General features: G+C 46.5%; 1 pseudogene; it reads right to left on the reverse strand.

The window, feature by feature from the left end:
• Nucleotides 1-13,623, reverse strand: part of LOC115206552 (proton-coupled amino acid transporter 4-like) — a 231,126-nt pseudogene that overhangs the window by 201,071 nt on the left and 16,432 nt on the right.

A 13,623-nucleotide genomic window follows, 5' to 3' on the forward strand; every position in this document is an offset into this window, starting at 1 on the left:
GAACCATGTCTCACAGGAGACGTGTAGTGGCTACAAGGGAGAACCATGTCTCACAGGAGACGTGTAGCGGCTACAAGGGAGAACCATGTCTCACAGGAGACGTGTAGCGGCTACAAGGGAGAACCATGTCTCACAGGAGACGTGTAGCGGCTACAAGGGAGAACCATGTCTCACAGGAGACGTGTAGCGGCTACAAGGGAGAACCATGTCTCACAGGAGACGTGTAGCGGCTACAAGGGAGAACCATGTCTCACAGGAGACGTGTAGCGGCTACAAGGGAGAACCATGTCTCACAGGAGACGTGTAGCGGCTACAAGGGAGAACCATGTCTCACAGGAGACGTGTAGCGGCTACAAGGGAGAACCATGTCTCACAGGAGACGTGTAGCGGCTACAAGGGAGAACCATGTCTCACAGGAGACGTGTAGCGGCTACAAGGGAGAACCATGTCTCACAGGAGACGTGTAGCGGCTACAAGGGAGAACCATGTCTCACAGGAGACGTGTAGCGGCTACAAGGGAGAACCATGTCTCACAGGAGACGTGTAGCGGCTACAAGGGAGAACCATGTCTCACAGGAGACGTGTAGCGGCTACAAGGGAGAACCATGTCTCACAGGAGACGTGTAGCGGCTACAAGGGAGAACCATGTTTCACAGGAGACGTGTAGCTGCTACAAGGGAGAACCATGTCTCACAGGAGACGTGTAGCGGCTACAAGGGAGAACCATGTCTCACAGGAGACGTGTAGCGGCTACAAGGGAGAACCATGTCTCACAGGAGACGTGTAGTGGCTACAAGGGAGAACCATGTCTCACAGGAGACGTGTAGCGGCTACAAGGGAGAACCATGTCTCACAGGAGACGTGTAGTGGCTACAAGGGAGAACCATGTCTCACAGGAGACGTGTAGCGGCTACAAGGGAGAACCATGTCTCACAGGAGACGTGTAGCGGCTAGAAGGGAGAACCATGTCTCACAGGAGACGTGTAGCGGCTACAAGGGAGAACCATGTCTCACAGGAGACGTGTAGCGGCTACAAGGGAGAACCATGTCTCACAGGAGACGTGTAGCGGCTACAAGGGAGAACCATGTCTCACAGGAGACGTGTAGCGGCTACAAGGGAGAACCATGTCTCACAGGAGACATGTAGCTGCTACAAGGGAGAACCATGTCTCACAGGAGACGTGTAGTGGCTACAAGGGAGAACCATGTCTCACAGGAGACGTGTAGCTGCTACAAGGGAGAACCATGTCTCACAGGAGACGTGTAGTGGCTACAAGGGAGAACCATGTCTCACAGGAGACGTGTAGCGGCTACAAGGGAGAACCATGTCTCACAGGAGACGTGTAGTGGCTACAAGGGAGAACCATGTCTCACAGGAGACGTGTAGTGGCTACAAGGGAGAACCATGTCTCACAGGAGACGTGTAGCTGCTACAAGGGAGAACCATGTCTCACAGGAGTAGAGCTGAGCGATCAGTGCATTTAACGAACCGAAACTGAACTGTGTGGTTGAATGCAGTAACAACACTGAATTAAAAAGAAAATGTATAAAAGTCCTAAGATGGTAGTCGTAGCCACGGGAAGTAGTTTGTGGGTGGGGGGTGCTGTGATTTCTTTGCACACGGGGGGGAAGGGGTTTGACCACGCTACAGATGGCTATAATCGGTCCACCAATACAGGACTATTAAAGGCCTTGTGAGAAAAATACAAAATAAATTTTCACTTTTTTTTTCTCCAGGAGGTGCTGCACCCCTACTTCCTGGGTCTGCCCATTACTGCTGAGCACTTATTAACCATCACTTATTCACATGACTTTATACAATATTTGTTTTATTAGATTACTTTTATGTCATTCCAAGTCATCATCTCATCTCTACAGAACTGTTGCCTATGCTGTCTGACAAAACCACTATTTTAGCAGTTCTTCAGAATAAATAGGGCATACTTTTATGACCGTTGAAAAACAACGATCAAACACTTAGATCATGCATTTTCAGTCTCGTGAAGCAACGGCACTCTATTCTTCATGATCACACGTTCCCTCAGTCTCCCTGTCTGCTCTGCACAGACCGGACAAGTTTAAGCGGGCGCGCAATGGATTATGGTCATTGTAGTTTATTACCACATTTTCTGAGCTAAATTATGTAGAATATTGGCCTGTTGGAAACTACAACATCGCACAGTTCAGGCTTGATCTGATTTACCACTACAGAAACTGCTCATCGAGCAAAAAAAAAATTATGAAATTCAAATAATTGAACAGACGGTCAATTAGTTCTTTAAAAATATGTTAATTGCTCAGCACTACACAGGAGACGTGTAGTGGATACATGGAAGTCTCATGTTTCCACTACACAGGAGACGTGTAGTGGATACATGGAAGTCTCATGTTTCCACTACACAGGAGACGTGTAGTGGATACATGGAAGTCTCATGTTTCCACTACACAGGAGACGTGTAGTGGATACATGGAAGTCTCATGTTACATTGAAGCAGAGAGTACAGACACAAGGGGTATGATCTTCCACAGTGTACGTATGAAGGCCACAGGGTGGATTCATCTTTTACACACACACAGCTACTTCACAGTTCTCTCACACACACACACACACACACACACACAGCTACTTCCCAGTTCTCTCACACACACACACACAGCTACTTCCCAGTTCTCTCACACACACACACAGCTACTTCCCAGTTCTCTCACACACACACACACACACACACACACACACACACACACACACACGGCTACTTCCCAGTTCTCAAACACACACACACACACACACACGGCTACTTCCCAGTTCTCAAACACACACACACACACACAAGGCTACTTCCCAGTTCTCTCACACACACACACACACAGCTACTTCCCAGTTCTCTCACACACACACACAGCTACTTCCCAGTTCTCTCACACACACACACAGCTACTTCACAGTTCTCTCACACACACAGCTACTTCACAGTTCTCTCTCACACACACACACACGGCTACTTCCCAGTTCTCAAACACACACACACACACGGCTACTTCCCAGTTCTCTCACACACACACACACACGGCTACTTCCCAGTTCTCTCACACACACACACAGCTACTTCACAGTTCTCTCACACACACACACGGCTACTTCCCAAATCTCTCTCTCACACACACACACACGGCTACTTCCCAGTTCTCTCACACACACACACACACACACGGCTACTTCCCAGTTCTCTCACACACACACACACACACACACACAGCTACTTCCCAGGTCTCTCTCTCTCACACACGGCTACTTCCCAGTTCTCTCTCACACACACACACACACACACATGGCTACTTCCCAGTTCTCTCTCTCTCACACACACACGGACACTTCCCAGTTCTCACAAACACACACGGCTACTTCCCAGTTCTCTAACACACACACACACACACACACACACACACACACACACACTGCTGAAGGCCGTAACAACAACAGTGTAAACAACATGCTTACCGTCGTGATGTACTGGAAGATGATGATGACGCTGACGGCCATGCAGACGTTGGCCAGAAATGACAGGACGGCCATGTTCTTCAGGTCCTTCATGAACACCAGCAGGATGAGGAAGGGCAGGAAGAAGAGCATGTAAAGATGCAGGTCCAGTGCCCAGGGCTCAGAGGGCACCATGGTGGGTAGAGGGACGGGGGCTGGCACCATGGTGGGTAGAGGGACGGGGGCTGGCACCATGGTGGGTAGAGGGACGGGGGCTGGCACCATGGTGGGTAGAGGGACGGGGGCTGGCACCATGGAGGTAGAGGGACGGGGGCTGGCACCATGGTGGGTAGAGGGACGGGGGCTGGCACCATGGTGGGTAGAGGGACGGGGCCTGGCACCATGGTGGGTAGAGGGACGGGGGCTGGCACCATGGTGGGTAGAGGGACGGGGGCTGGCACCATGGTGGGCAGAGGGACGGGGGCTGGCACCATGGTGGGCAGAGGGACGGGGGCTGGCACCATGGTGGGCAGAGGGACGGGGGCTGGCACCATGGTGGGCAGAGGGACGGGGGCTGGCACCATGGTGGGTAGAGGGACGGGGGCTGGCACCATGGTGGGTAGAGGGACGGGGGCTGGCACCATGGTGGGTAGAGGGACGGGGGCTGGCACCATGGTGGGTAGAGGGACGGGGGCTGGCACCATGGTGGGTAGAGGGACGGGGGCTGGCACCATGGTGGGTAGAGAGACGGGGCCTGGCACCATGCTGGGTAGAGGGACGGGGGCTGGCACCATGGTGGGTAGAGGGACGGGGCCTGGCACCATGGAGGTGTTGGCGAAGGACTCATCTGCCAGGGTGATGTTTACACCTTGGTATCCCTCAACGACCTAGAGAGGAAAGAATGGATACACACAGGCATATGCACACACACAAACACACAAAAAGGTGTGATTAATGGTGATGTCTTCATGAGTGAGGCTCACCTCTCCCCTTCACCCTGTCGACCTTCAGAAAGACACCTTCAGATAGAGATCCCACTACACTAAATCTACAGCAATTAAGGCTGCTGTGTGTTCACTCCTCGCCAGAGAAAAACATTTAAGGAGCTTATCATGGAAGTGAAGTGGACTGGCCTCTTGCTTGTCGATAAGCAGCTCTCCCGCTCCTACCAACAACAAAAAACTTTCCCCGGAGAAATAACGATCAAAAAACTTTGTGAGATTAATGAATATTCAACACAACACCAGGGAAAGGACTAGAGATGGGGGGGGGGGGGGGGGGGGGGGTAGAGGAGAGGGAGGGAGGGGGGCTCCATATGATTCCATCCTATCCCACAGCTCAGACAGGCTAGAAAGCAGATCAGGGTTTCATTCAATTAGACTGTCTGCTTATACATTTTAGTCATTTAGCAGACTCTCTTATCCAGAGCGACTTAGGGGAGAAATTAGGGTTAAGTGCTTTGCTCAAGGGCACATGGACAGGTTTTCACCTAGTCGGTTCGATCAGCAGTATGTGTATACTGTGTGTATGTAGCTAGCTGTTTTTTATTTGAAATGTATTTAACTAGGCAAGTCAGTTAAGAACAAATTCTTATTTTACTATGACGGCCTACCCCGTCATTGTGAACACATACAGAGATGGGTATGTACAGGTAACAAGACAAAATTAAGGAAACATTTTTGGAAATGAGGGATACCAGAGAGGAAGAGGCGAAGCAAAAGTTTGTAATCCGCCCAAAGTCTGTCCACAAAAATAAGCAGACGAAGTGAGGAATGTTTCTACGGAGGTCAATGAGATGGTGTCGAATTTGGTGAACAGATTCAATTGCTAATTTGCTTCGTGACGCTTATTTGATCGAATAGAAGTTTTGTAATTGTTAGGTTGTTACGAATGCACTGATATAAACGTGAATGCACTTGGCATGTTGGCAACTTTGACTATATGAGTTGTGCCTGTTGTTATAGAGATCTAACCCGTTTTAGCATGGCCATTGAGGGCTTCCACCATTTTAAAGTAGTCAACTGGGTCGGGATTCCTAAGAGTTGGGAGGATATCAGACAATGAAGAAAACTGATTACAGGAAAATGGAGATAGCATCTGTGACAGCATGGGCAGCACCATTAAGGCTATAATGCACAGATCAAAGATGAGTCGTCTATCTCTATGCCGGTTGTTCATATGCGTGTCTGCCCTCTCACTGGTTAAAATGGTCCCACCTGATCTTGCCTCCTCCCGCAAACCTTCCATCTTTGAAGACATGTACTTCCATTGTTAGAGTGGTCACTGGAATATCTTGTCAATATAATAGACAATCTTTGGGGATTCAACGTATGCTGAAAGCAGGTACTTCCACATAGGTTTGGTTCCTGAATTAACTAAGCAATTAACATCCCATCATGCTTAGGGTCATGTACATTGTTTTGTCTACCATGACTAGAAGAGAGCTCAGTGACTTTGAAAGAAGGGTGTCAAAAGGAGCATAGGGGGGTTAAAGGGTGTGTGAGTGTCTCAGTCACCAGATCTCAACCCAATTGATCACTTCTGGGCGATTCTGGAGTGGCGCTTGAGACAGCGTTTCCGTCAACAAATGGAATTTGTGGTGGAGGATCAGTGTCACATCCCTCCAATAAAGTTCAAGACATTTGTAGAATCTATGCCAAGATGCATTGAAACTGTTCTGGCAGATCATGGTGGCCCAACTGCCTAATAAAGACACTATGTTGGTGTCTCCTTTATTTTGGCAGGTACCGGTATGTGCTACTGTAGGTTGAATGACACAGCCCCAAGAGCGCATTTACTACAGCAAACGCATTACGAAAACTGAAATATTACATATACATAAGTATTCAAATCAAACTTTTGTCACATGTGCCAAATACAACTGTAGACCTTACCGTGAAATGCTTACTTACAAGCCCTTAACCAACAGTGCAGTTCAAGAAGAGTTAAGAAAATATTTACCAAATCACTAAAGTAAAAAAGAAAAGTAACACAATAACGAGGCTATATACAGGGGGCGCCAGTACCGAGTCAGTGTGCGGTGGTACAGGTTAGTTGAGGTAATTTCTAAATGTACAGTTGAAGTCGGAAGTTTACATACACTTAGGTTGCAGTCATTAAAAGTCGTTTTTTCAACGACTCCACACATTTCTTGTTAACAAACTATAGTTTTGGCAAGTCGGTTAGGACATCTACTTTGTGCATGACACAAGTCATTTTTCCAACAATTGTTTACAGACAGATTATTTAACTTAGAATTCACTGTATCACAATTTCAGTGGGTCAGAAGTTTACATACACTAAGTTGACTGTGCCTTTAAACAACTTGGAAAATTCCAGAAAATGATGTCATGGCTTTAGAAGCTTTTGATAGGCTAATTGACATCATTTGAGTCATTCGGAGGTGTACCTGCGGATGTATTTCAAGGCCTACCTTCAAACTCAGTGCCTCTTCGGTTGACATCACGGGAAAATCAAAAGAAATCAGCCAAGACCTCAGAAAAAAAATTGTAGACCTCCACAAGTCTGGTTCATCCTTGGGAGCAATTTCCAAATGCCTGAAGGTACCACGTTCATCTGTACAAGCAATAGTACGCAAGTATAAACACCATGGGACCATGCAGCCGTCATACCGCTCAGGAAGGAGACGCTTTCTGTCTCCTAGAGATGAACGTACTTTGGTGCGAAAAGTGCAAATCAATCCAAGAACAACAGCAAAGGACCTTGTGGAGATGCTGGAGGAAACAGGTACAAAAGTATCTATATCCACAGTAAAACGAGTCCTATAGACATAACCTGAAAGGCCGCTCAGCAAGGAAGAAGCCACTGCTCCAAAACCACCATAAAAAAGCCAGACTATGGATTGCAACTGCACATGAGGACAAAGATAAGTACTTTTTGGAGAAATGTCCTCTGGTCTGATGAAACAAAAATAGAACTGTTTGGCCATAACGACCATCGTTATGTTTGGAGGAAAAAGGGGGACGCTTGCAAGCTGAATAATACCATCACAACCGTGAAGCACGGGGGTGGTGGCAGCATCATGTTGTGGGGGTGCTTTACTGCAGGAGGGGCTGGTGCACTTCACAAAATAGATGGCATCATGAGGGAGGAAAATTATGTGGATATATTGAAGCAACATCTCAAGACATCAGTCAGGAAGTTGAAGCTTGGTCACAAATGGGTCTTCCAAATGGACAATGACCCCAAGCATACTTCCAAAGTTGTGGCAAAATGGCTTAAAGACAACAAAGTCAAGGTATTGGAGTGGCCATCACAAAGCCTTGACCTCACTCAATCCTTTAGAAAATGTGTGGGCAGAACAGAAAAAGCATGTGCGAGCAAGGAGGCCTACAAACCGGACTCAGTTACACCAGCTCTGTCAGGAGGAATGGGCCAAAATTCACCCAACTTATTGAGGGAAGCTTGTGGAAGGCTACCCGAAACGTTTGACCCAAGGTAAACAATTTAAAAGACAATGCTACCAAATACTAATTGAGTGTATTCTGACCCACTGGGAATGTGATGAAAAAAACTAAAAGCTGAAATAAACCATTCTCTTCACATTCTTAAAATAAAGTGGTGATCCTAACTGACCTAAGACAGGGAATTTTTTATCTTTAAATGTCAGGAATTGTGAAAAACTGGAGTTTAAATGTTTTTTGGCTAAGGTGTATGTAAACTTCTCCGACTTCAACTAAAGGTAGCGGTGAAGTGACTATGCATAGATAATAAACAGCGAGTAGCAGCAGTGTACAAAACAAATGGGGGGGGGGGGGTCAATGTAATAGTCCAGGTGGCCATTTGATGAAATTTTCAGCAGTCTTATGGCTTGGGTGGAGTCTCTGACAATTTTATTGGCTTTCCTCTCACACCGCCTATTTTATAGGTCCAGGATGGCAGGAAGCTTGGTCCCAGTCATATACTGGGCCATACGCACTACCCTCTATAGCGTCTTACGGTCAGATGCCGAGAAGAGATGCCAGTCAGGATGCTCTCAATGGTGCAGCTGTAGAACTTTTTGAGGATCTGGGGACCTATGCCAAATCTTTTCAGTCTCCCGAGGGGGAAAAGGTTTTGTCCTGCCCTCTTCACGGCTGTCTTCGTGTGTTTGGACCATGATAGTTTGTTGGTGATGTGGACACCAAGGAACTTGATACTCTCGACCCGCTCCACTACAGCCGCATTGATGTTAATGGGGGCCTGTTCAGCCCGCCTTTTCCTGCAGTCCACGATCAGCTCCTTTGTCTTGCTCACATTGAGGGAGAGGTTGTTGTTCTGACACTGCACTGCCAGTTCTCTGACCTCCTCCCTATAGGCTGTCTCATCATTGTCGGTGATCAGGCCTACCACTGGTGTGTCGTCGGCAAACTTAATGATAGTGCTGGAGTCGCGTGTTGCCACACAGTCGTGGGTGAACATGGAGTATAGGAGGGGACTAAGTACACACCCGTGAGGGGCCCCAGTGTTGAGGATCAGCATGGCAGACGTGTTGTTCTCTCCCATTACCACCTGGGGGGGGTCAGGAAGTCCAGGATCCAGTTGGAGAGGTAGGTGTTTAGTCCCAGGATCATAAGCTTTGTGATGAGCTCATGGGCACAATGGTGTTGAACGCTGAGCTGTAGTCAATGAATAGCATTCTCATATGTGTTCCTTTTGTCCAGGTGGGAAAGGGCAGTGTGGAGTGCGATTGAGATTGCATCATCTGTGGATCTGTTGGGGCGGTATGCGAATTGGAGTGGGTCTATGATGCTGTTGATGTGAGCCATTCAGACCCTTTACTCAGTACTTTGTTGAAGCACCTTTGGCAGAAATTACAGCCTTGAGTCGTCTTGGGTATGACGTTACAAGCTTGGCACACCTGTATTTGGGGAGGTTCTCCCATTCTTCTCTGAAGAGCCTCTCAAGCTCTGTCAGGTTGGATGGGGAGCGTCACTGCACAGCTATTTCCAGGTCTCTCCAGAGATGTTCGATTGGATGAAAGTCCGGGCTTCGGCTGGGCCACTCAAGGACATTCAGAGACTTGTCCCGAAGCCACTCCTGCGTTGTCTTGGCTGTGTGCTTAGGGTCATTGTGCAGTTGGAAGGTGAACTTTAGCCTTAGTCTAAGGTTCTGAGATACAGTACTATAGTATAAAAGACTTGGGCAGACCCCATGTCCTCTAAAGAGGGTACACCTCTAGCATGGACCAACGGCTGTCCAGAATATGATCCTGGCCATGACATCAAAAACAGTAAAGAACAAAATGCTACATGGTAAAACTGAGAAAATTGCATATTATATATTTGAAAAAGAATGAAAGATTATCTACAGAGTGAAAACAAAAGGTCTATATTTTATAAGAATCAAAATGAAGAGAAATGACAAACCCTGTCCTCATTAGTACCTAATCTGGGAATAGAGATGTACCCACAATACAACGGGCCAATCTGACCTCCAGGCCCAGGCCCCAACTGACCTCTCACCACCCCAGTGTCACTCACACACATGGGCCAAGCCAACAAACCATCGCCATACAGATCATTAAAGCAATCTAAATATTGTATCAGATTCTTCTGTTTACTTTTTCTAATTCAGAATAAATAGAAACTCATCTCATCTACCATGTTTGTAATTCTGAAGCTATGGTGGCTTTGCCCCGTTCAACCCGACTTTGTTTAACAACCAATAAATAGCTTACCTCAGCTTTCGACAAACAAACTATTCTGTGCGTACTACTACGTGAGCGTAAACAATACGTAAATTGAGCACATTAGCCCAAGCACACACCCGGGTCAGCAGTAAATGTTTTCTGATGAGCTAGGAACACAGAGGGTATGTGGGAGGTCAGTTAGCAGAATGCCTAATGATGCCACATGTTTGGATTGAGGATCTGCAACCCAATAAGTAACCATCTTCACTCCGCATAGACAGAGAGAGAAAGAGAACAGAGAGACAAAAATATAGAGGTACAGGAGAGAGAAATAGATATTTAAAAACTTCAGTCATAACCGTTTTAGAGTTTCAGTACATTCCATTTAAATATAAGATTGTAGCACTTCATCACACTGATAGTACTACTCCTGGCTATGTCCTACCAACTAATCCCATTGGAGTTGTGGATTAAAGAGGCACTGCATGAGGTCTTTATCTTTGTCCATATGTATGGGAATGCTTGGCCATCTATGCTAGTCCATCAGGAGGAGATCACCATCTAATACAGAGAGAGAGATACAGTTTATAAATTGAGAGAGAGAGAGAGACAGACAGAGACAGACAGAGACAGAGAGACAGAGACAGAGAGAGAGAGAGAGAGAGAGACAGAGAGACAGAGAGACAGAGAGACAGAGAGACAGAGAGACAGAGAGACAGAGAGACAGAGAGACAGACAGACAGACAGACAGACAGACAGACAGACAGACAGACAGAGAAACAGAGACACAGAGAGACAGAGAGACAGAGACACAGAGAGACAGAGAGACAGACACAGAGAGACAGACACAGAGAGACAGACACAGAGAGACAGACACAGAGAGACAGAGACACAGAGAGAGACAGACACAGAGAGAGAGAGAGACAGAAAGAGACAGAGAGACAGAGAGACAGAGAGACAGAGAGACAGAGAGACAGAGAGACAGAGAGACAGACAGACAGACAGACAGACAGAGAGACAGAGACACAGAGAGACAGAGACACAGAGAGACAGACACAGAGAGACAGACACAGAGAGACAGACACAGAGAGACAGAGAGACAGAGACACAGAGAGACAGACACAGAGAGACAGACACAGAGAGACAGACACAGAGAGACAGACACAGAGAGACAGACACAGAGAGACAGACACAGACAGACAGACAGAGACACAGAGACACAGAGAGAGACAGACACAGAGAGAGAGACAGAAAGAGACAGAGAAAGAGAGAAAGAAAGAAAGAAACAGCGCGAGAGGCTGAGAAAGTCAGGTAAGCAGAGTGCTCAGAGATGAAACACCACTTGCGTCTCCTAGGGAACGTTGTGTGTCACTGCAAGTAAACCATTAGAACAGCTGAAGAGTTGGGATGACGAGGGTAATGCTCCAATTACAAACTGGGTGGTTCAAACCCTGAATGCTGATTGGCTGACAGCCATGGTACATCAGACCGTATACCACGCGTATGACATTGCATTGTGGCCATATACCACGGCTAAGGGCTGTATCCAGACACTCCATGTAGCATGGCATTGTGGCCATATACCACGGCTAAGGGCTGTATCCAGACACTCCATGTAGCATGGCATTGTGGCCATATACCACGGCTAAGGGCTGTATCCAGACACTCCATGTAGCATGGCATTGTGGCCATATACCACGGCTAAGGGCTGTATCCAGACACTCCATGTAGCATGGCATTGTGGCCATATACCACGGCTAAGGGCTGTATCCAGACACTCCATGTAGCATGGCATTGTGGCCATATACCACGGCTAAGGGCTGTATCCAGACACTCCATGTAGCATGGCATTGTGGCCATATACCACGGCTACGGGCTGTATCCAGACACTCCATGTAGCATGGCATTGTGGCCATATACCACACCCCCGCCTGCCTTATTGCTTAAACATACCTGACTCAGGGGTATATCACAATGCAACAGGGATTGATAGGTTTGGCAGCTCAGTTGAATATGGGTTATTGATGATACCAAGTCAGTATCTCTCCCGGATTGATTTAGATTGGTCAGTGACAACATATTTCATTGCTTTTGATAGATAGGAATACTACAGCTTGATTTGATTTGATTTGTAAGGCTCCCCATTAGTCGACGGAAAATGGCTACAGCTAGCCTTAAATCTCTACATTCAAAGAGAAAATCATGTACACTCCTACAGACACTTGTGGCTGTTTTACGTGACACATTGCTGTCTCTACTTTTTGCTCTTTGTGCTGTTGTCTGTGCGTAACAATGTTTGTACCATGTTTGTGCTCCTACCATGTTGTGCTGCTGCCATGTGTCGCTAACATGTGTCGCTACCTTTTTGACATTCCTGTCTGGTCCAGCGACGGTGGGTTTGTGCCCATAGGTGACGTTGTTGCTGGTGGTGTCTGGTGAGGAACTGCCTTACAACTGGCCTACAAGCCCTCAGTCCAGCCTCTCTCAGCCTATTGCGGACAGTCTGAGCACTGATGGAGGGATTGTGCGTTGTGTGTTGTTACATGTGGTCTGCCACTGCGAGGATGATCAGCTGTCCGTCCTGTCTCCCTGTAGCGCTGTCTTAGGCGTCTCACAGTACAGACATTACAATTTATTGCCCTGGCCACATCTGCAGTCCTCATACCTTCTTGCAGCATGCCTAAGGCACGTTCACGCAGATGAGAAGGAACCCTGGGCATCTGTCCTTTGGTGTTTTTCAGAGTCAGTAGAAAGGAGAAAGACCTTAATTGCCTACCGTCTGTAAGCTGTTAGTGTCCTAACGACCATTCCACAGGTGCACGTTCATGATTCACTGAACAAGCATGGGAAACAGTGTTTAAACCCTTTACAATGAAGATCAGTGAAGTTATTTGGATTTTTACAAATTATCTTTGAAAGACATGGGTCTGAGAAAGGGACGTTTCTTTTTTTGCTGAGTATAGGTCATTTCATATCCTGATAACGATACATATCACCATATAGCACATTTTCTGTAAATTATATTAATATAGAGTTCATATAAAATGACCACATGTAAAGGCCTACTTCTAATTACATTTTGAAATATACTCAACAAATAAAAAGTACTTAATCAAATTTTATTATTTCTCCTTTTTAGAACCTTTGTGAAAATGTTCAATTAAGCATGTAACAAAATATTAAATATTAATGCATAAAATATAAAAAGGTAAATAGAAAACCCAAAATAAATATAGGCCTAATATAATTTTTTTTTTTAAATATACAGTTGAAGTCAGAAGTTCACATAAACAAGTTTTAATGACTCCAACCTAAGTGTTTCAACCACTCCACAAATTTCTTGTTAACAAACTATAGTTTTGGCAAGTCGGTTAGGACATCTACTTGGTGCATGACACAAGTAATTCTTCCAACAATTGTTTACAGACAGATTATTTCACTGTATCACAATTCCAGTGGGTCAGAAGTCTACATACACTAAGTTGACTGTGCCTTTAAACAACTTGGAAAATTC

Source organism: Salmo trutta, chromosome 13 (assembly GCF_901001165.1).
Source record: "Salmo trutta chromosome 13, fSalTru1.1, whole genome shotgun sequence".
Classification (NCBI taxonomy): domain Eukaryota; kingdom Metazoa; phylum Chordata; class Actinopteri; order Salmoniformes; family Salmonidae; genus Salmo; species Salmo trutta.